This window comes from Rhinoderma darwinii, chromosome 2 (assembly GCF_050947455.1).
Source record: "Rhinoderma darwinii isolate aRhiDar2 chromosome 2, aRhiDar2.hap1, whole genome shotgun sequence".
NCBI classification, from domain to species: domain Eukaryota; kingdom Metazoa; phylum Chordata; class Amphibia; order Anura; family Rhinodermatidae; genus Rhinoderma; species Rhinoderma darwinii.
The window spans coordinates 430,615,929-430,639,112 of NC_134688.1; the positions used below are offsets into that span (position 1 = coordinate 430,615,929).

The window sequence follows — 23,184 nt, forward strand, 5'->3', positions numbered from 1 at the left end:
GTAACTTGGAGAAATTCTCTGCGAGCTTGGAGAGTGGCAGCTGAGAGGTTCGGGAACAGTGAAATGGCGGTGTAAGGAGTCGGAAGCGTACCTATTCTTATGGCCTCGAACATCAGTCTCTCTTTCACATGAAAAAAATTATTCTGGACAACGTGTCACGAGGCTCTTTTTCTGGAGTTGCTTTTGATTTAGGTAATCTATGAACCCGGTCTATTTTCAAATTCAGCTCCAAAAACGACGGTACCATTGCAAGGAATAAACTCCTCAGATATCCAGCTAATTCCGTAGGAGGCACCTCCTCTGATATACCCCGGATTTTAATATTATTACGCCTTGAATGGTCCTCAAGGTCTATGACCTTGTGTTTAAGCCAAATAACATAATCTTCCAGTGTATTATGAGCATCCACAAGTTCATTATGTCCTAAGTGGTCCGTGCGCTCCCCAATGCGTTAACATTAGATTGTAATTTACTGACCAGAGCTGACACACTTTTTTATGCCATTTTGGAGTAGGACTAGCATTCCTTTGAGTATCCACTGTAATGGGTGCATCAGAGGAAGTGAACTGGGAAATATCACAAGGTTCATCTGACAAAATTTGAGACAACATAACATCATCCGTTTGCAACGTATTTTTGCAGGCAGGACCCTTACTTGCCGGTGAGGCCATAGGTGAAAATGTGCCACCACGTATAGCACTATCCCTGCTGGGTGCTGCAGCAGAGTTGGAAGCTATATCCACTGATAATACTCCATCCTGGGTTTGTGGGGAACCACGGGGGGACAGATTTACCCCATCATGCTGATACAGAGTAGTAGCTGACAGAGAGTCATCTTCCTGAGAAAGAGCCGGATTAGCAAAGTATTCTGTCAACTTCCTTGGAGCTGCTCTTTCCTTACGTTTGGTCATGTTAACTGCTCCGTCAGATATCCACAAATCAAAGTATATATAGTCACAGCTAGTATATGTAAGTGAGAAATGGATGCACCCCCTGGAGTGAAATTACAATGAAGGCTGCCAGCTGGCAATATGGATTCTGCACTGTAGCTCACCTATACAATGACCCACTACGAAACAAACGGAACTCACAAGATCAACACTGCAGCTAGAGCAGTGAACTAACACGTAACTCCGGCTATGAAGAGGACTGAGTGCCCAGAGCAGTTTGCCGTCATCCACCAGGACCTTTGGACCCTCCGGTACAGGTAAGGATAGGTAAGTACAACAGGGTAAGTTTATACTACCAGATAACGAAGATCCCCTCCAGAGGAAAGAAGCACGCAACCGTGTCAGATGTCCCTCCATGGAAGCCGGGATGTAGCAGCTACGGCAGCACAGATTTCCGGCAGACGTCTGGACGCTTAATATCGGTCCTAAATTGGAAGGGTCAATACCCGGCAAGATTACTGGAGACTTCCACATGCATGATAGCCAATTCGGGAGGTTAACTCTGTATTGAGCCGCTATGAGCAGACGTTATAGCAGGTGCAAGTTTTTCATTCAGCCATCCACCTCAACAGCTAGGCTCCACCCCCATCTGGTTAGTTTGGAATTTTCTACTGCATCCACAGTATTTATGTATCTGTGTCCAGGGTTGTAACTGTGCAAAGGTTGCAGGTGCACCTGGGCCTTGGGGCCTGAAGGAGCCCAACGGCCAAATTACCACATTAATTCCAGTGTTTGTTATCTGTTCTATTGTGCTGTGACATCATACTTGTGTTGCGTGACATCACTGTGTGCGTTATACTTGTATTTTGATGTAGTATTTATTATCCCGTTGTGACATCACTGTGTGCATTATTACCATACCGTGATATCACTACTTCCAATAACCCTTTCCAAAGACTTCCCAGTGATGATTATATGTGCTGTGACATCACATGTTTTATTATCCCTGTCCTGTGACATTACCGTGTGCATTATTTCCATACTGTGACATCATTGCATGCAATAACTCTTTCCAATTACTTCACAGTGTTTATTATCCTTGCCCTTCACAAATAAGAAATTACACTAACAGCTACAGTAATATGCTCATTTCATTTGTATTACACCAGATGACCAGTTCTCCATTGATCTGTTGATACTTAAAGTGGTGTAAGCTTAGCAGGCAAGGTGTTTTTGACAGATCTTTATTATTTTTTTCTAAATATGGCATGCATGGCAATACACCCTGCAGTTCAGCAGCATTAACACATATGCATTCACATGATCTAATTATCATATAAATAGAAGTATAACTTGATGTTCCTGGGCCGTAATGCAAAATCTGTAAATGGGCCCCCCACCTACCATGTACCATTTATAATACTTATATGGGGTGTTTGAGCCTCATCAGGCACCAGCGCTCGAGTGCAGTTGCAACCTCTGTACTCCCCTACAGCTATGCACCTGCATATGAAAATCTATTACTTGCACTTCTTCATTAATGAACAGGCCATACCTGTTGCAGGGGTTGTTTGCTATCCAAAATCTTGTAGCATAATGAAAACGCCTCTGAGGATCTTTCCTTATTCCCAACCTTTTTTCCCTCTGCTGAATACATCTGTGTATGTTATTGAAACAGATCTTGATGATTACTAGGAATGACACTCAATGTCTTTCCGGACAGGTTGCCAGGTAAGTTCTAGTTTTAGGCCTAGTTCAAACAGAGTTTTTTGGCGCTGTTTTTGACATGGAAACCGCGTTGGAAACTGAGCCGAAATCGCCTACTATTGATTTTAATGGGATGCGGAGGCATGTTTTTCTCACAAGCTTTTCCATCTCTGACCTGAAGGTTTAGTCGGGAGAGGCCAAGGTTTAGTCGGGAGAAGCCAAGGTTTAGTCGGGAGAAGCCAAGGTTTAGTCGGGAGAAGCCAAGGTTTAGTCGGGAGAAGCCAAGGTTTAGTCAGGGGAAGCCAAGGTTTAGTCAGGAGAAGCCAAGCAAGCAGCATCAGACTTTTCAACGAAAAGATAGCAGGATAAGTCAGAAATAAAGTACCGGAAGTCGAAATGTCAATACAAAGCAGAACTAGAAAAGGTCAGATAAAGCAAAAAAGACTTAAACTAGGGCAAAGAATTCAGAGAAACACTTGAAACATACTATGAATCAGTTCTAAAGATTGACTGAGGATTGCAAGTCTCAGCAAAACTGAAATAGCACACCAGCTGGTACCATAGCAAAACGTTATCTCTGTGGGGAGTGCAAAGGAAGGCAGACCTAGCCTGCACAGCATAAAAAAAGATATATGCTACAGTACTTTTTTTGAACAATGAGCAAAGGAAATCCTCAAAAACGAAAAATCCTACCATTGCAACCTTTTTTTTTTATTTACTATATTCTATTTTGTCCATTGTATGTCCCAAGTTTTTCAGTTTAGACTTTGAATTTTCCAATTTTACATTTCATGCTTCCTTGCCCATGTATTATAACTGTTAACAGAAATCCAAGCACTGAATTAAAGCCGTGGACAATTAATCGGCTTACATGTAAGAATACAGTGGAGTAATAGATATGAGTCCGCTGTATTCATGAGCGGCCCTCTCTCCCCCCACCTCACCCTGCCTCTCTCACCAGTGACTGACAGCTAATAGTGCAGCGGACTTGTCCCTGTATTAAGCTTCCTTTAAACGGGATTGCAATCTATGGTGACAGATCTGCTATAAAAGGAGCATTAATTCATTGCGTCAGTTTCCATTTGCAATAAAAAGCCCCATAATACTACACTGTGAAAATTAATTATAGGAACATGAAATGTGCGGCCTTAGTTTTGCCAATTTTTATACTTATGCTAACATTTAATAATCCAGTAACAGCATGAATTGTTCATTTTTGTTAGCTGACTGGAAAAATAAGATTTTGATATTTTGCCATTTTTAAGAAAAAGCAATTAATTTTCTAAGTTGTATATATCAAATATATCAAGAGTAGCAATCTGATTCAATAAAAATATCCTCCCACTATATTGATTCTGGCACCAAGCATAGGCTGATGACATTGTGTCTGTTCTTTAAAGGTGTATTCCAAGAATAGACAATTATCACCTATCCAGAGTAAAGGTGATATTTGTCTGATCGCTGGGGGCCCCCATCGATTGCTATGTGAGGGACCCCAAGCATGCACCTTCCGCTCCATTCAATGCTGCATCCGCTCGTTATATTCAACGCTACATTTATTGTACTCGGCTGTTTCTGCCATTCCCATAGACTCTGAATGGAGCGGAGCGGTATGCTCGACCGCGGTTCCCTCCAATATCCTCTTAGCTGCTTGACCACAGGGGGTTCGGGAGACTTGTTCTAGCGATCGGTGGGGGTCTCAGTGATCAGAAAATTAGCACCTATGCTGTGGATAGGTGATCATCTTAGATTCTGGGAATATCCCTTTAGCTTTCATTCATATTGATTGACTATTTCCCCTCATGAACCAGGCTATGTGGTGCCATAATAAGGGATTTATAGGGTGATGCAGTGCGGAGCTTCCCATTTTATGCTTGTTAGGGCACTAAGACAATCATGTTATAAAGGTAAAGACCACTTTTTGAAAATAGTAATATTAGAGCTGTCCAGAATGCAAATATGGGGGAACCCGAGTTATATACCTTATCTCTGTATATACAATAGAAGATAGAGCAGCTAATGTAGGCGCTGCGAGTGCTGTTAATACATCAATTAATATACTGAATTGGCTGAATGTAGATATGGTCCAAGCTAAGTTAAATAAAATAAATGTGCACAAGGCCCCGGGACCAGATGGGTTACACCCTAGAGTTCTTAAAGAGCTTAGTTCAGTTATTTATGTCCCCCTCTTCGTAATATTTAGATATTCTCTAGTGACTGGTATAGTGCCAAGGGACTGTCGCAGGGCAAATGTGGTGCCTCTTTATAAAAAGGACTCTAGGTCTTCCCCGGGTAATTATAGACCAGTTAGCTTCAAATCAATCGTGGGAAAAATATTTGAGGGGCTATTGAGGGACTATATACAGGATTATGTGACAAAAAATAGCATTATAAGTGACAGCCAGCACAGATTTACTAAAGACAGAAGTTGTCAAACCAACCTGATTTGTTTTTATGAAGAGGTGAGCAGAAGCCTAGACAGAGGGGTCACTGTGGATATAGTGTTTTTGGACTTTGCAAAGGCATTTGACACTGTCCCTCATAGACGTCTAATGGGTAAATTAAGGACTATAGGTTTAGATAGTATAGTTTGTAATTGGATTGGGAATTGGCTCAAGGACCGTATCCAGAGAGTTGTGGTCAATGATTCCTACTCTGAATAGTACCCAGTTATAAGTGGTGATCCCCAGGGTTCAGTGCTTGGACCATTATTATTCAACTTATTTATTAATGATATCGGATGGGATTAATAGCACTATTTCTATTTTTGCAGATGACACCAAGCTATGTAATATAGTTCAGTCTATGGAAAATTACAAGCTGATTTGGACGCACTGAGTATTTGGTCATTCACTTGGCAAATGAGGTTTAATGTAGATAAATGTAAAGTTATGCATCTGGGTACCAACAATCTGCATGCATCATATGTCCTAGGGGAGCTACACTGGGAGAGTCACTTGTTGAGAAGGAGCTGGGTGTACTTGTAAATCATAAACTAAATAAGAGCATGCAGTGTCAATCAGCTGCTTCAAAGGCCAGCAAGAAATTGTCGTGTATTAAAGAGGCATGGACTTGCGGGACAGGGATGTAATATTACCACTTTACAAAGCATTAGTGAGACCTCCTCTAGAATATGCAGTTCAGTTCTGGGCTCAAGTTTATAAAAATGATGCCCTGGAGTTAGAAAAAATACAAAGAAGAGCAACGAAGCTAAGAAGGGGCATGGAGCGTCTAAGTTGTGAGGAAAGATTAAAAGAATTAAACCTATTTAGCCTTGAAAAGAGGCGACTAATGGGGGACATAATTCATTTGTATAAATATATGAATGGCACATAGAAAAAATATAGTGAAATCCTGTTCCATGTAAAACCCCCTCAAAAAACAAGGGTCCCTCACTCCATCTGGAGAAAAAAAAGGTTCAATCTCCAGAGACGACAATCCTTCTTTACTGTGAGAACTGTGAATCTATGGAATAGTCACCGCAGGAGCCGGTCACAGCAAGGACAGTAGATGGCTACAAAAAAGGCTTAGATAATTTCCTAGAACGAAAAAACATCTGCTCCTATGTCAATGTGTAGAAATTTTTCCCTTCCCTTTTCCCATCCATTGGTTGAACTTGATGGACATGTGTCTTTTATGAACCGTACTAACTATGTAACCCACAACTGCTTTGCTATCTTCTACTATTACATCGGCCCTGGTTATATGAGTCCCAACAAGTTCTGCAGCAATGAATGGCCAGCTACATTACCACTGTAAAAATATTGGATATCTTACATTAACCCTTGTCATACTACATGACTTTCTGTGTCTCCACATGGCTCAAACAAAGTCTTTATCTCTAAGCTATATAATGAATAACTGTGACCCGCCATCATCAGTGACCAACGAAAGTAGCTGCTGTATATATGATTTTATGGTTTATAGAATATTGATGGCCACTGTGATCCTGCACATGTCTCTCCATATCTATAGTCAAAGCAGTGTTATCAGTGCAGTTAATGGCACACACCCTTCTGCCTAACAAGAGATGGGAAGGGGGTGGGAAGACCAATTGGTGCCTGATCTCCGATCACTATGAAGATATATTATGAAATTAATCGGTTCAGATTTTTGCTTACCTATTTACATAAAAAAGGTGTATGTTTATTTTAATGGCGAATGCTTTAGCTAAGGGTGTTTAATGTTTCTGGTGCAGAATTATTTTTTAATGAAACAGTATTATTACACGGATCTGGCCAATGATTCCTCATGTTTTGTTACAGTGTGGTAAAACTTTTGAAATAATTATGTGAGTCAGGGATTTGTCCGTCTTGTTAAATTCCTGAAGTAATACTCCACTTTAATTGGTTAATCTGGGACATGTAAACTGAGGATGAACTCATTGACTTTATTATCACTCATTGTATGTTTGTGAGGCAATCGTCCTTGAATGTTTTCCTTATTGGTTTTTAAAATAAGTCTTATTTAAAATATTGCTAGATGTGTTTATTGCCTAGCGAGGCCAACCTTGGATTGGAATGGCAATTTTTTTTAAATATTAGGAAATAGTTTTTATTGCAATGTCCTTATATACTTCTATTAGCATATGTGCTCCGTTACACTGGCAGCTGTGGAGATTCACAAATTCCTGGAGATGAACAGCCACTCCCAGTGAAGGCTGCCATAAAAGCGGCAGTCTATGTAGTTAGAGCTGGGAGATAGTTGGGGCTATTTTGTATTTTTGCAGCTGCCAGCTCAGTAGTAGTGGATAGCATCGTAAAGCCCTACATAACATTATAGTCTTCTGTCGGAGGTAAACGTCGGAAGGACTACCGATGTATACCTCCAAAATAAGGTATTTAATTGTTTAGGTATACAGTGGGACACGTCGCTCAAACACCCCGGACAGATCGCTACCTGAAATGCTGTACCCAGGGAAAGTCCTGATGTACTGTCCATATATGGACAGTGACCTCAGGGGCGGTCCAATGCCGGTGTTGCCAGGCAGGTTATTGCAAGAGCTCTGGCCGGGGATTCCGGCCTTGGGGAAGCACTTGACATCACGTTCCATACAAAGACAGTGCTGTCAAGAGCTTTACGATGCTGGAGTCCCCTGCCAGAGCATCAGCAACACTCTGGCTGAGAATTCTGCCCCTGAGGTCACTCTCCATATATGGCCAGTGATGTCAGGAGCTTCCCTAGGGCTAAAATCCACAGGCAGAGTTTTTCCCATGCTCTGCCCGGAGACTCCGGCATTGCAACGCTCCTGACATCACTGTCCATATATGGACAGTGATGTTGGGAGCTACCTGACGTATACTTTTAACTTATACCTGAGACGAATGCCACACAGTGGCATCCGTCACTCATTCTAATGGCATGTTTTTCTTTGGCTACCTGTAGCTGCCACCAGGGCCGGCCTTAGAGGTGTGCGACCTATGCGATGGCACAGGGCGCATCACTCCAGCAGCTGGAAGAGGGCGCTATGCTGGCTCCGTTCCCCTGCTTGTTTCAGAAGCGCACGGCCCGGCGACTCAGCAGCTGTCTTTCCGCCCGGGCGCTTCTTCTCTCAGTGGCGTCGCTACCGCTGTAGCAGCCATAGCGGCTGCTAGCGGCGACACCTGGCATGAGGGCACCCGTGCCGCCCGTCGAGACGGGCTCCCGTCCCCCCAGGGCCGGCTGCGCCGCTAGCTGCGACGCCACTATAATAGAGCAGGGAGGTATCTTCGTGCTCTGCTATCTACCAGTGCCAGGACATATATGGGCAGAGATATCAAGCATGGCACTCCAGGAGCAGAATCCCCAGCCACAGGGGGATTCCGTTCCTTAAGGCCCTGTTCACACCGAGTTTTTTTACACACGTTTTTTGACACTTTTTTTGCTGCTGCAAAAAACTGCCAAAATTGCTTCCCATTGATTTCAATGGGAGGTGGAGGCGTTTTTTCCAGCGAGCAGAAAAAAACGCTTGCGGGAAAAAGCGACATGCCCTTTCTTGAGGTGTTTTCCGCCTCAAAAACCCAATTGAAATCAATGGGAGACGGAAAAAACATTTTTTAACGTGTTTTTTGGCAAAAAACGCTCGCGGTTTTTTCCTTTGCCTATTGAAGAAATGGGTATAAGAAAAAATACAGCAAGAAAACGCGGCACATACCGTGTCAAAAAACACAAAACCACTTCCAAAAAAACTGGAGCTGCCTGCAAAAAAACTCTGTGTGAACATTCCCTTAGGGAGCTACAGTGGCGCTTTCTACAGGAAGGGGGGGGGGGTTTCTATGTGCAAGCGGGCTGTGTCGCACTACCTACAAGGGGGCTGTGTGGCACTATCCCTATAAGGGGCCTGTGTGGCACTACCTACAACAGGGCTGTGTGGCTCTACCTACAAGGGGGCTGTGTGGCACTACCTACCAGGGAGTTTTGTGGTACTACCTACAAGGGGGCTGTGTGACACTACCTACAGGGTGCTGTGTCGCACTACCTACAAGGAGCTGTGTGGCACTACCTACAAGGGGCTGTGTGGCACTACCTACAAGGGGCTGTGTGACATTATCTACAGGGGGCTGTGTGGCACTACCTACAAGGGGCTCTGTGGCACTACCTGCCAGGGGATTGTGTGGCACTACGTACAAGGGGCTTTTACTGTGAGTGGGGGGCTGATGGTAATTTTTTCTGTGAGTCAAACAACGCTGTCAATTCAAAATCTAAATGTGAAGGAGTTTTGAGGCTGATTTTTTTGCCTTACAAAAACGCTGTGTGAACATACGCTACGAGTGTAGTGCTTGGGTTTTCAGCCGTTTTCTGTCTTTCTCAAAACAATTTTTGGTAGGTGTGCACTGAGGACATTTTATTTTTTCAGTGTATAGAGGTACTACAGGAGGCAATATACTGTGTGTGGCATTTGGGGGCATATTACTGTGTGGGCACAATTAGAGGACAAAATACTGTGTCCTTGAAGGAGTTATATATTATATTATCAAATATTATTACACTGTATGGGGGGCACTAAAGGGGCATTGAACTGTGTGGGAGCACTATATAGGACATTATACTGTGGGGGACATTAGTATTTTTATGGGGCGTTTTTTTTATGATGGGGTGGGGCACCGAAAGATAATTTTGCACAGGGCGCCATCTCTTCTAAGGCCGGCCCTGGCTGCCACTAAGCTGCATACTTTTTTACTATTGAGTTCAATGTATACAGTAAACCCTAAGCTCCCCCTAGTGGGGGCTGCAGACATTCAGAATAATTTAACTTTATGCCTATGTGTATCAGAAAAGCAGTTCTCCACTCACTACAGAGATATATTATAAGACAAATCAGCACAGAATTTCTGGATAGAATTTAAACTAAAAGCCAAAATCATGTTTAAAGGTGGACATTTACTTTACATACCTATGGTCTGATTTTAGGGGGCTAAAAACATCACGTTTTTGTGTAAACATAGCTTCACGTGGTAGCTGTCATTCATTAATTATATGTATTTTTAATATTGCATAAAAATAAAATGTTTGCCTCCTACAGATGCCATCAGTCTTCTCTAGACTCCCATGTGAAAATCATGTACGTTTAATGCATAAGTTTCTTACTGGATGGCTGTGATGGATGCCATCCATTGGCCATCCGCCACCCATAGACTTCCATGTTAAGAAAACATGTACATTAACGTATACTGATTTTTACTGAATGACGTGAGATTGTATCGAATTGGTATCATGAGAAATTGCATAACTTAACACAACCCAAGAAAAGTTGAGGGGGGACACTTCTGTGCTTACAGCTGGTAGCTAACTGGAGCACTCTGCTTAGCTCATGCAGTTTTTATCTCTGTAGAACCTGCCTTTTAATGGTTAGTAACTGCTTATACCGAATTTAATTAGTATTACATTCCGTTACAGAATCTCTTTTCTGTATCTACTGAAAGCTGTGGTACTACAGGTTGCCTAGCAACCACTAGTCTCTCATCTGGGTGACCACAACTTGCGCACATTAATAGAAGTGGTCACTTATACAATTCACAGGCTTGTATTATACCTTCTGCTATGTTATTTTGGCAGAGAAAAATAAGTATTGTATAAAAAAAAGAGAATAAAGCTGCCATAAAACAGGTGTTGTCTCTTCGCTCAGTGATGTTTAGCTTGCCCATATGCAAACACTACTCTATCTTTGGAAACATGATGATGCAGACTGTAGGTCATTGCTGCTTTTTCGCAATGTCAGTCATTTGTCTTAACATGATTTTTTGGCATTGCTATATATCAACATGTATCACAATGAGTGATTTACATGGATTATGTGCCAGACTTCAGGTAATTTTTGTATTATTAAGAGATATGACAGAAGACATTCTTGTAGTGACATTCATATTTTAACCAGTCCCTCATTTCTGCAATTTAATTTTTTGTATTTTTTATTAAATTACTGTATATCTGTCTCATTGCATGCAACCTTTTCAGATGTACGTAGTTATGGAGATTCTTCACAGTTTGGGACAGTATTCTATGTTTTCGGTTTAGGCCTTGTTCACACGGCGCTAAAAAACCTGACTTATAAACACGTCAAAAACGTTAGCATTTTTGCAAATTTTAAAATACAAGCTTTTTTTAGGCGTTTTTTTGGGCGCGTAATTAGGACTCCCATTGACTATCGGAATTAGGCGAATTTTCGCCGCGTTTGACACGCCAAGAATTGACCTGAGGCTTCTTTTTTTACACTACACGTTTTTTAAACACGCGAGCATAAAAAAAACACGTCGTATGCACTGCAATGCATTTTCCCATTGATGTCAATGGGAAGCTTAAAGCATGCGTTTTTGACGCATTTTTCGGCGAGTGTCAAGTTCACACCTAAGGAGCAAATCCATTTAGATTTTTATTTTACCATGGCATAATCTGCACCACAAGTAGCAGTAGACTAAGCAGGACTGCTTTTCAACTGCTGTAATACGGCCGCATTTTAGTGTTTGTAATATAGGCATAAAATCTGGAACCCACACGGATGTACTGATCGGCACTTAGATCCCCTGTTTAGCAGAACTGTGTGGGGGGGACTGGGGTCCGAATCTAAATGCAGCGGTATTTCACCCGTCTGAAACCAGTCTAACAAACGCTGTTTCAAAAGTAATTCAATTTAAATAAAAAATGTTAAGACCAAATCTAACTGCAGTGATGTTTTACTTTTACATGTAGCAGCCTCTTAGAGTTATTTGAACCCCCACAAGTCCACTCCTTCATTGGCAGCATCACTTTCTCTAATACTCACCATGGTGCATAGTGTTCTTGTAGTCAGTGCAGGTAGATGGTAGACATATGGTAGCTGTCTATATAATCTATGTAATGTATATGACCACCTCAACAGACTCGTCTCGTCCTGCCAAATCTAAAATTTTGTATAAACATTTTCCGCGATAATGTAACCATACTATGTAACAATTACACGATAATGATTTACAAACTATAATAATGATGATGACATATACACTACCGTTCAAAAGTTTGGGGTCACCCAGACAATTTTGTGTTTTCCATGAAAACTCACACTTATATTTATCAAATGAGTTGCAAAATGACTAGAAAATATAGTCAAGACATTGACAAGGTTAGAAATAATGATTTTTTTTATTTCAAATAATAATTTTCTCCTTCAAACGTTGCTTTCGTCAAAGAATGCTCCATTTGCAGCAATTACAGCATTGCAGACCTTTGGCATTCTAGCTGTTAATTTGCTGAGGTAATCGGGAGAAATTTCACCCCATGCTTCCAGAAGCCCCTCCCACAAGGTGGATTGGCTTGATGGGCACTTCTTGCGTACCATACGGTCAAGCTGCTCCCACAACAGCTCTATGGGGTTGAGATCTGGTGACTGCGCTGGCCACTCCATTACAGATAGAATACCAGCTGCCTGCTTCTTCCCTAAATAGTTCTTGCATAATTTGGAGGTGTGCTTTGGGTCATTGTCCTGTTGTAGGATGAAATTGGCTCCAATCAAGCGCTGTCCACAGGGTATGGCATGGCGTTGCAAAATGGAGTGATAGCCTTCCTTATTCAAAATCCCTTTTACCTTGTACAAATCTCCCACTTTACCAGCACCAAAGCAACCCCAGACCATCACATTACCTCCACCATGCTTGACAGATGGCATCAGGCACTCTTCCAGCATCTTTTCAGTTGTTCTGCGTCTCACAAATGTTCTTCTGTGTGATCCAAACACCTCAAACTTCGATTCGTCTGTCCAGAACACTTTTTTCCAATCTTCCTCTATCCAATGTCTGTGTGCTTTTGCCCATATTAATCTTTTCCTTTTATTAGCCAGTCTCAGATATGGCTTTTTCTTTGCCACTCTGCCCTGAAGGCCAGCATCCCGGAGACTGTAGACGTTGACACTGGCGTTTTGCGGGTACTATTTAATGAAGCTGCCAGTTGAGGACCTGTGAGGCGTCTATTTCTCAAACTAGGGACTCTAATGTACTTGTCTTGTTGCTTAGTTGTGCAGCAGGGGGCCTCCCACTTCTCTTTCTACTCTGGTTAGAGCCTGTTTGTGCTGTCCTCTGAAGGGAGTAGTACACACCGTTGTAGGAAATCTTCAGTTTCTTGGCAATTTCTCGCATGGAATAGCCTTCATTTCTAAGAACAAGAATAGACTGTCGAGTTTCACATGAAAGCTCTCTTTTTCTAGCCATTTTGAGAGTTTAATCGAACCCACAAATGTAATGCTCCAGATTCTCAACTAGCTCAAAGGAAGGTCAGTTTTATAGCTCCTCTAAACAGCAAAACTGTTTGCAGCTAGAATAGTCATTTAGCACATTAACAATGTATAGAGTGTATTTCTGATTAATTTAATATTATCTTCATTGAAAAAACTGTGCTTTTCTTGCAAAAATAAGGACATTTCTAAGTGACCCTAAACTTTTGAACGGTAGTGTATACTATAAATAAAGGTGCCATCTAAGTATGGCCAGTATCTTTTCTTGTGTACCACTACTTGTATTGTGCTGGTATTTTATGCTACATTATTTAGTTATCCAAAAAACCTAACGTGTATTTTTTTGTTTCATACTAGATGACAGAAATAATCCTTCACCAGAACTGAACCAGCAGAGAAATTGAGGTCCATTTCTCAACTTAAAGGAAAAGATCTAACGAAGGAATCAGAATAATGAATATCCAAATGTTTGTGTTATGAGAAACAGTTTTAGGCCTCATGCACACGACTTTATTATGTCTCAGTACAACCCAGAACTTGTACGGAGAACTAATATGCTTGTGTGCATGAGATCTAACACTTTTCATAGACATTAATGGACGTTTTACAAAGAGGATAAAAGTAGCTGCATAATCATACAATCATGTGAAAAATTATGTAGGATCACATTGTCTCCGCATATTACAGACGTAATGCAGATGAAAAATATGTATGTGTGAATGTGCCTGATCCGGGTACCAGCTGTTCCTGTGCAGCGACCACAAAAGAACTGAGGGCAGAACTCTGGCGGTGACTTTCGCTCTATAGTTAACTGCTACATTTGTTGAAAGTTGATACTTAGATACTTAGTTGTTCTTTTAAAGGAATTTTCATTTAATTTCAGTTTTATGGTCCGTAAGTAAGAAGGCTTCAAGAAATAGGAGTTTTGCCTGGACTCAGTGCTTACGCTACCCCTGAGTTACTACGTGGCACAGTGGCTCCTCCCTGAAATGTGGTAATATGTGAGAGAAGGGAGAGATTTTCAGCCTTGCCTGTAATATTCACTAAATATATTTTTTTATGAATATTTCCTTTTAAAAAACTCACCAGGGAATATCTTTGACTTGTTCTCTGTTGTAAAATTGTTAACATTTTCAATGATTTCTTAGTCATTTCTGTTTCTGGGAAAAGTGGATGACAAACCAGTATCCAATAGAGATGTGGAAATTCAGCACTTGTATTAAAATAGCTTCTTTATTATTCCTTAATTCTTAAAGCATTAAATCATGTCGCAATAAAAGTCCATGAATAACATGTTTCCTCCCGCTTACTCGTTTCGAACACTACAGTCCATGGTCACGGCATGATTCGCACACGTGTGTGTTTTAAAACCGTCGTGGACTTATTATAAATCCGGTGAGTGTTCAAGCAACCCAACATCCCATTAACCACGTTATTGCTGGAACCAGCATACAAAACGGTATATAATTACATTATAATCTATTGTGTGGCCAAGCACCGTAGTGTTTGAAAACGCGTAAGCGGGAGGAAACTTGTAAATTATGGACTTTTATTGCGACATGATTTAATGCATTATGAATTAAGGAATAATAAACCGCTTTTAATACAAGTGCTGGATTTTCATGGTTTTATTTGGATCCTATGGACTTTACTACTAGCCCGCAGGTATTCGTGCATTTGTGGATAGACTCGGATACTAATAACTGGATGTTATAAGCTGTGAGCCATTTTTCTGTTTTTGTTTATTCTATGATAAATCAGTATGCCTAGATAAGAAAGAGAAGAACAGAGCTTTAAATAAGTAGAGAAGGTCCAAAGCATCAAAAGACTCCATCCAAGTCTTGCCACAATAGTAGAAATGGGAGATGGAGGCTGCACCTAAGATCCACGATCAAATGCGTGAATAAACCAATATGCCTGTAATTTCAGCTCAAGAGATGTTGTCACTGCGCATTCCCTGCACAGAACTGAGTAGATTAGCTGTTTAAGAGTATTGGAAACTGGGTAAAACCCCTGTGGGCAGGTTCGGATTTACTTACAGTATCAGTAGGCCTGTACCTCAGGCGAAAGACACCTACTGAAGGGGAAAACGTACATATCAATATACCGAGCGCTGTATATGTGAATCAAAGAAGGACTCCCGGGGAAGGGACAAGAGGAAGGCTGCAGGGGGTGCTAGATGGTGTGAGAAGTGCACTGTAAAGTTCTGCTATATTTTGTAAGACCAGACAAAATATTAAAGGCATATATGACAAGGTGTGGCCGATCTGATGGGCGGAGTCTAAGCTTTCCTAGGAACAGGTGTATGGAAGAATGGCTGCTTAGACTTTTAACAACTTAGCAGAAGAGAACAAATCAATTACTTTTATTTCTTTTTTTTAAATATTATTATAAAAAAAAACTCTTTAATTCCCTGCACACAGCAAAAGCAATATATATTTCACTTATGTGTTGTTGTAAATGACTTGCCATATATATATATAGAACAGTATATTGTCTTCATAAGGGCCCGGTGGGAAAATACTATGTTATCTGTTATGTAAGAGTAGTATGTGTAGCAGAGCTGAGCTTGTCATTTAGTGAAACTATTGGTGGTTTCATTGTAGTCAGTGGTTTTATATTCTGGTAAACCTACTGCATTATCTTGACGTTATTATAATGCATAAACTAAACACTTAAATTATAAATTCATCTTTGCTACATCTGTGCAATTTCATTTAAGCCTTTTTCTCCATATATTATATGGTGTCCGCAGGTAATTCCTGCTCTAATGTGTCAGGTACCCAGAGTTTACATTGTTTGGTTGCTGAATAGCAATTTTGTTGGTAGTTGAAATTCTGATGTAAAATGGCCTTAAAGAGGCTCTTTCACCAGATTTTGCAACCCCTATCTGCTATTGCAGCAGATCGGCGCTGCAATGTAGATTACAGTAACGTTTTTATTTTTAAAAAACGAGCATTTTTGGCCAAGTTATGACCATTTTTGTAGTTATGCAAATGAGGCTTGCAAAAGTCCAAGTGGGTGTGTTTAAAAGTAAAAGTCCAAGTGGGCGTGTATTATGTGCGTACATCGGGGCGTTTTTACTACTTTTACTAGCTGGGCGTTCTGATGAGAAGTATCATCCACTTCTCTTCACAACGCCCAGCTTCTGGCAGTGCAGATCTGTGACGTCACTCACAGGTCCTGCATCGTATCGGCACCAGAGGCTACAGTTGATTCTGCAGCAGCATCAGTGTTTGCAGGTAAGTAGCTACATCGACTTACCTGCAAACGCCGATGCTGCTGCAGAATCAACTGAAGCCTCTGGTGCCGATGTGTCCAACACGATGCAGGACCTGTGAGTGACGTCACAGATCTGCACTGCCAGAAGCTGGGCGTTCTGAAGAGAAGTGGATGATACTTCTCTTCAGAGCGCCCAGCTAGTAAAAGTATTAAAAACGCCCCGATGTACGCACATAATACACGCCCACTTGGACTTTTACTTTTAAACACACCCACTTGGACTTTTGCAAGCCTCATTTGCATAACTACAAAAATGGTCATAACTTGGCCAAAAATGCTCGTTTTTTAAAAATAAAAACGTTACTGTAATCTACATTGCAGCGCCTATCTGCTGCAATAGCAGATAGGGGTTGCAAAATCTGGTGACAGAGCCTCTTTAACATTGCTTGAAGATGCCAAAGTTTCACCAAAGTCACAAGCCATACATTCAGCTTTAAAGGGAACCTTTCACCAGGACAAGACTAATCTTTGATGAGTTGATGTTGACCGTAGTATATTATCCCTGTCCGCTTTAAAACTTTATATATTGTCACATGCTCTCGTTATAGCGTATGTGCTGTGTCATTTCTTTATACATCGCAACTACATGTAGTTCAGATGCCATTGTCCAAATCCATCAGTCCTGGTGACCGGTATCTTGTGTCTCATGTCAATGCATCATATAGCGAAATTCAGTCATGTAGTTACAAGACCTTTTACTATGAGTGATGTTTTAAAGAAGAATCTGTTATCAGTCTTTACATTAGTAATAAACAAACGGTAATGTACAAAAGCTAAAATTAAAGATAATCGTCACATATTATTTTTGTTTTATGTTTTGCAACTTGTTAGAACAAGCACTATTCATAAAGTTTGCAGCCATGGGCATCTGGGGTATAGCTTTAGGGGGTAGAGGACCTTTGTGTTTTAGGGTGCCCACAGAGATCACACAGTCTTGTCCTTGTCTGCCGAGAGCTGAAGAGTGAGTGAGAGCGTGCGTTTCTTTTTTTGTGTCTTATAGACTAAAAGATTATGCTATGCAGGACCTTAAAAACCAAGGTATTCAGATATAAAGCTATGTTCTCATCACGTACCTTTCCCTACATTTAACGTATACCCTAGGAAAATTTCCCAACGTACATGTAAAATGTAGGGTATGTCGGAGCCTTTAATAGTGGCGTCTATTATAATAGAGTTTAATGGTATCCGTTAAACATATACATCACCAACTCTCATGACCCTGTTCATGACGTATACATTAAATGTATACCATTAGGCCTTATTCACACGAACGTGTCCGTTTTGCGCGCTCAAAAAATGCTGCTTTTTGCGAGCGCAAAAGTTCCATGTGACATGTGAATATGGTGCGTGACTGCGTGATTTTCACGCAGCCGGCATCATTATGACACTCCCTTTTTATGTGACGACACAGTAAAGAAGAAGGGGATTTTATGTTTCTCTTCTTTACCAGCTGTTGCGCGAATCACGCGCGTCACCCGGATGAGCTTCCGTGTGCCGTGCGAGATTTGCATGCACCCATTGACTTCAATCGGTGCGTGCTGCGCGAAACACGGGCAAGTATAGGACATGTCGTGAGTTTTACGCAGCGCACATACGCTGCGTGAAAATCACTGACCGTCTGAATGGCTCCATTCACTAACTTAAGACCGTGCGACGCTGGTGAAAATCATGTGCGTATCACGGACATATAGCACGTTCGTGTGAATAAGGCCTTATAGTCTAGGGGTGACAGATGCCACTGTTAGACATTCGTTTAACTGATCAATATCATACATTATAATGCTATTTAAAGTATACGTCGTAAACTTTCATTTTTTTTGGGGAGTATCCCCCACAATGGAAAAGTGTAGTTATTATACTATTTCATCCTCATTAAAAAAAATAAAAAAAAGATGTATACCAGCCCGACGGAGACCAAAAAGACACTCTTTTGGCCTTTGTCAGGCTATCAGAGCCCTATGGAAAGGTTTAGCATGCACGTCGGGAGCTTTCCCTGACGTACACGGTAAACAGGGCCAAAACGTAGTGTGCACAGAGCCTGAACCTTTCAAAGTTACACTTTTGCTGTACATTAATCCTATACAAACCTATGGGGATGTTACAGTATACAAGTTCACACTTTTTTTTATAGTCTATGTCAGTATGGGCCAAACATGATCTAAACAGAGCCTGTATATAAATGTTTTTTGTAAGGGTTCTCATATATTACTGTGAACGGGTTCTGAGATGAAAATCCCACATGTTTTACCTCAATGTTCATACTGGTACTTCTAATGGAATATTTAATTTAACAAGGTCTTCTGGAACTCAATCCTGTTTTCGTGTTTGTTTATTGTGACAGCAATATAGTAATATATTATTTATTCGTGCTACAAAGTCGGCAGAAGCCGCAACAGATGTCACTGCACTGTTTCTTGCATTTCATTGTCTGTAGGAATAAAGTCTATTTGTGAGTGTCATTTGCTGTGTCATAAGCCGTGTACAATATGCAGAGCGATTGTGTGAAATCTATAGCAATGTATCTCTTAGAGGATTTATACTTCTGTGCTAACTCTACCACAGCCTATCAATGAATAAACAATTCTATCAAATGAATGGTTATTATACTAATACAGTTATTTTCTCTTCTTTATGTATCTGTTAGAAGCCATTGAATGACGTTTTAAATCAGATTCCCTAAAAAAATATTCCAGCGCTACTGGGCTATCTTTGTAATTCCTGGCTGTAAGGTGCGTCATTGTGCAATCCAATACAGACTCCACCTCACCACTGCTGTGCGGTTGAGGGGATAGGGACCAGGGTCCTCGTTCTAGCGATCGATCAGAATCCCAGTTATCTAATATCTATCATATACATGACTCGAATACCACTTTAATGGAACATCTGTGTCACGGGTGCTTTAATGGTTCTTGATTTGTATTAATACTCCTTCCTAGTAGGGTATCTGTGATATGCACTATTTATCCTGAACTAGTTAAAGGTCCACATCATTCTTTGCTCAGTATCCACGTTCTAATATAGCAGAGAGTGTTTCATTACATTTAGTATTCGTAGTTGATCAAATGGATTATTTAGCACTTTACTTAATGAAGTGAATACCCAGGCTAAACATATTATTAATTTACAACCAAATACTAATAAAAACAATTGAACCAAGAAAGAACAGAGAAGATAGTGGATCCCATAGCAAACATCAAAATTTGCCCCCTCCCCATAGTCATGCCAGGTTTTGCTATCCAGGACAGTAGACCCTGGTGTTTGTTTTACCCTCCACACTTTTCCCATATCCCTTGGGCCAATTCCTGACCCTCTTGATGGTTATCAGTGTAGATACCCTGGAGGTCCTGCACAGTAGCAATGGGGAGGGGGACCAACTAGGACTGAGTCCCCACTCTCTAAGGGCCCAATAGAAGCCACATGGTTTGCCTTTATGGTATGTACGCTATTCTTAGCCTGGTGTTAATAATATTTTTCGCTTATAATAGTATAATCTACCACATCCAACGGGTTAGAAAGCCACATATGGATCCTGGGCCACTGGTTAAAGAACACTAACACAAAAATGGCCAAATATTAAAAGAAACTGATTTTGTCCTTCGGTGCAGACAATCTGCATACTTGCAGAGATACATCATTAGAGGTAGCATCTATATATCATCCCTAAATGTAACTTTGGGAGCATTAGACTAGCTTGTAGAGAAACAAATTGACAATGCCTATATGTGCAATTGGGGCTTATTAGGTTCAGCTTTAAGCCCCTTGTTGTTTTCTGATACAACTAATTCACCTCTTGATCTGCTCTTCATTGCAGAGAAATGTTGTTCCTGCAGATAGGATGCCCCATTGTTCTATGACATGGTATTGATCCTTATCTTATACCTGGCCGCAGCTTCCTGGTCGCCCCACCTTTTGACTTTGACTACCATGTGCAGCCATGGTAACATGACATTTTGCCTCTAACCCCTCTGAATGAAGTCTGTAGAGCCTCTCTTTACATTGAGCTTGCCTTTCCTTTCTTTGTCTTATTGTCCCTGTTTTTTTCCAACCTCCAGAATGATTTTTTTTGTATTATCCTGTTCCTGGTAAGCCGACCTCTGACATCGTTCTGACATGGTTATTATCTTCTTTCTTCCACCCCAGGTTAAATTGCTCTACTGGCTTCATCTCCTGACTCTGTCTCTAGATCCACACCTCAGTACTGACATTTTTAGATTCCAGTTTTAACCCAGCTATTTTCCCACTCTGCCGTGTACCCGTTACCTATCAAAAACTACACTAAACGCGTTAACCTGGGGATTTCCGTGCAGAGGAATGCAAATCCCCCTGATGGGATCAAGAATAAAAACAAAGGGATCCCTTAGTGGTTTGGGGGGTTCCGTCTGTATTTACAGTAGCGCAGTCCACTGCACTATTCTTACTGTTTTAGATGCCAGAACCTGACAGACCCCATTAAAGCCAATAAAACAGATCTGTCACAGCATCATGGCTTCTGTTTTAAACTCTCAGTGACATTACCCAAAGATGATGTTTGGAAACCTCTAGATGCTGTGTTAAGCTTTATTCACATTTGCCTTTAGTCTTTCCATTGTTCTGCTCCGTCATAGGAGAAAAACAATGAAAATACCGGAAGCGCTGGATATATATACACTACCGTTCAAAAGTTTAGGGTCACTTACAAATTTCCTTATTTTTGAAAGAAAAGCACAGTTTTTTTCAATGAAGATAACATTAAATTAATCAGAAATACACTCTATGCATTGTTAATGTGCTAAATGACTATTCTAGCTGCAAACGTCTGGTTTTTAATGCAATATCTACATAGGTGTATAGAGGCCCATTTCCAGCAACTATCACTCAAGTGTTCTAATGGTACATTGTGTTTGCTAACTGTGTTAGAAGGCTAATGGATGATTAGAAAACACTTGAAAACCCTTGTGCAATTATGTTAGCACCGCTGTAAACAGTTTTGCTGTTTAGAGGAGCTATACAACTGACCTTCCTTTGAGCTAGTTGAGAATCTGGAGCATTACATTTGTGGGTTCGATTAAACTCTCAAAATGGCTAGAAAAAGAGAGCTGTCATGTGAAACTCGACAGTCTATTCTTGTTCTTAGAAATGAAGGCTATTCCATGCGAGAAATTGCCAAGAAACTGAAGATTTCCTACAACGGTGTGTACTACTCCCTTCAGAGGACAGCACACACAGGCTCTAACCAGAGTAGAAAGAGAAGTGGGAGGCCCCGCTGCACAACTGAGCAACAAGACAAGTACATAAGAGTCTCTAGTTTGAGAAATAGACGCCTCACAGGTCCTCAACTGGCAGCTTCATTAAATAGTACCCGCAAAACGCCAGTGTCAACGTCTACAGTGAAGTGGCGACTCCGGAATGCTGGCCTTCAGGGCAGAGTGGCAAAGAAAAAGCCATATCTGAGACTGGCTAATAAAAGGAAAAGATTAATATGGGCAAAAGCACACAGACATTGGACAGAGGAAGATTGGAAAAAAGTGTTATGGACAGACAAATCTAAGTTTGAGGTGTTTGGATCACACAGAAGAACATTTGTGAGACGCAGAACAACTGAAAAGATGCTGGAAAAGTGCCTGACGCCATCTGTCAAGTATGGTAGCGGTAATGTGATGGTCTGGGGTTGCTTTGGTGCTGGTAAAGTGGGAGATTTGTACAAGGTAAAAGGGATTTTGAATAAGGAAGGCTATCACTCCATTTTGCAACGCCATGCCATACCATACCCTGTGGACAGCGCTTGATTGGAGCCAATTTCATCCTACAACAGGACAATGACCCAAAGCACACCTCCAAATTATGCAAGAACTATTTAGGAAAGAAGCAGGCAGCTGGTATTCTATCTGTAATGGAGTGGCCAGCGCAGTCACCAGATCTCAACCCCATAGAGCTGTTGTGGGAGCAGCTTGACCGTATGGTACGCAAGAAGTGCCCATCAAGCCAATCCAACTTGTGGGAGGGCCTTCTGGAAGCATGGGGTGAAATTTCTCCCGATTACCTCAGCAAATTAACAGCTAGAATGCCAAAGGTCTGCAATGCTGTAATTGCTGTCCAAATGGAGCATTCTTTGACGAAAGCAAAGTTTGAAGGAGAAAATTATTATTTCAAATAAAAATCATTATTTCTAACCTTGTCAATGCCTTGACTATATTTTCTAGTCATTTTGCAACTCATTTGATAAATATAAGTGTGAGTTTTCATGGAAAACACAAAATTGTCTGCGTGACCCCAAACTTTTGAACGGTAGTGTATATATATATATATATATATATATATATATATACACATACGCCCATGTCACAATTTATGTCTGCTTGTAAGGGCCTGTTCACATCTGTTCAGGGTTCCATCGGGACTTTCCGTCAGAGCAACTCCTCGTTGGAAAGGCAAACGGAAACCATAAGTTCGAGGCAGTCGACTGTGCTATTGATTCCGTTAAATAAACAGAAAACTACACAACGGTGACAAACAGAAACCATAAGCAACGGGAGCATTACCAATGAAATCAATGGCAATGGTAATCAATGGAACCTATGGTTTCCATTTGCCTTTCCGTTGAGGGGTCCCTCCGACAGAAAGGTCTGACGGAACCCCGAAACGGAAACC

General features: G+C 41.1%; 1 protein-coding gene across 2 annotated transcripts in view; it reads left to right on the forward strand.

Annotated features, from left to right (window-relative positions):
• The window catches only part of CTPS2 (CTP synthase 2), a 164,471-nt gene extending 149,933 nt beyond the window's left edge, over positions 1-14,538 (forward strand). For both annotated transcript variants that reach the window (XM_075854407.1, XM_075854408.1), the window contains exon 20: positions 13,633-14,538. The gene's annotated coding sequence lies outside the window, so the exon portion shown is untranslated. The remainder of the gene's footprint in view (positions 1-13,632) is intronic.
• Positions 14,539-23,184: the final 8,646 nt, after the last annotated feature.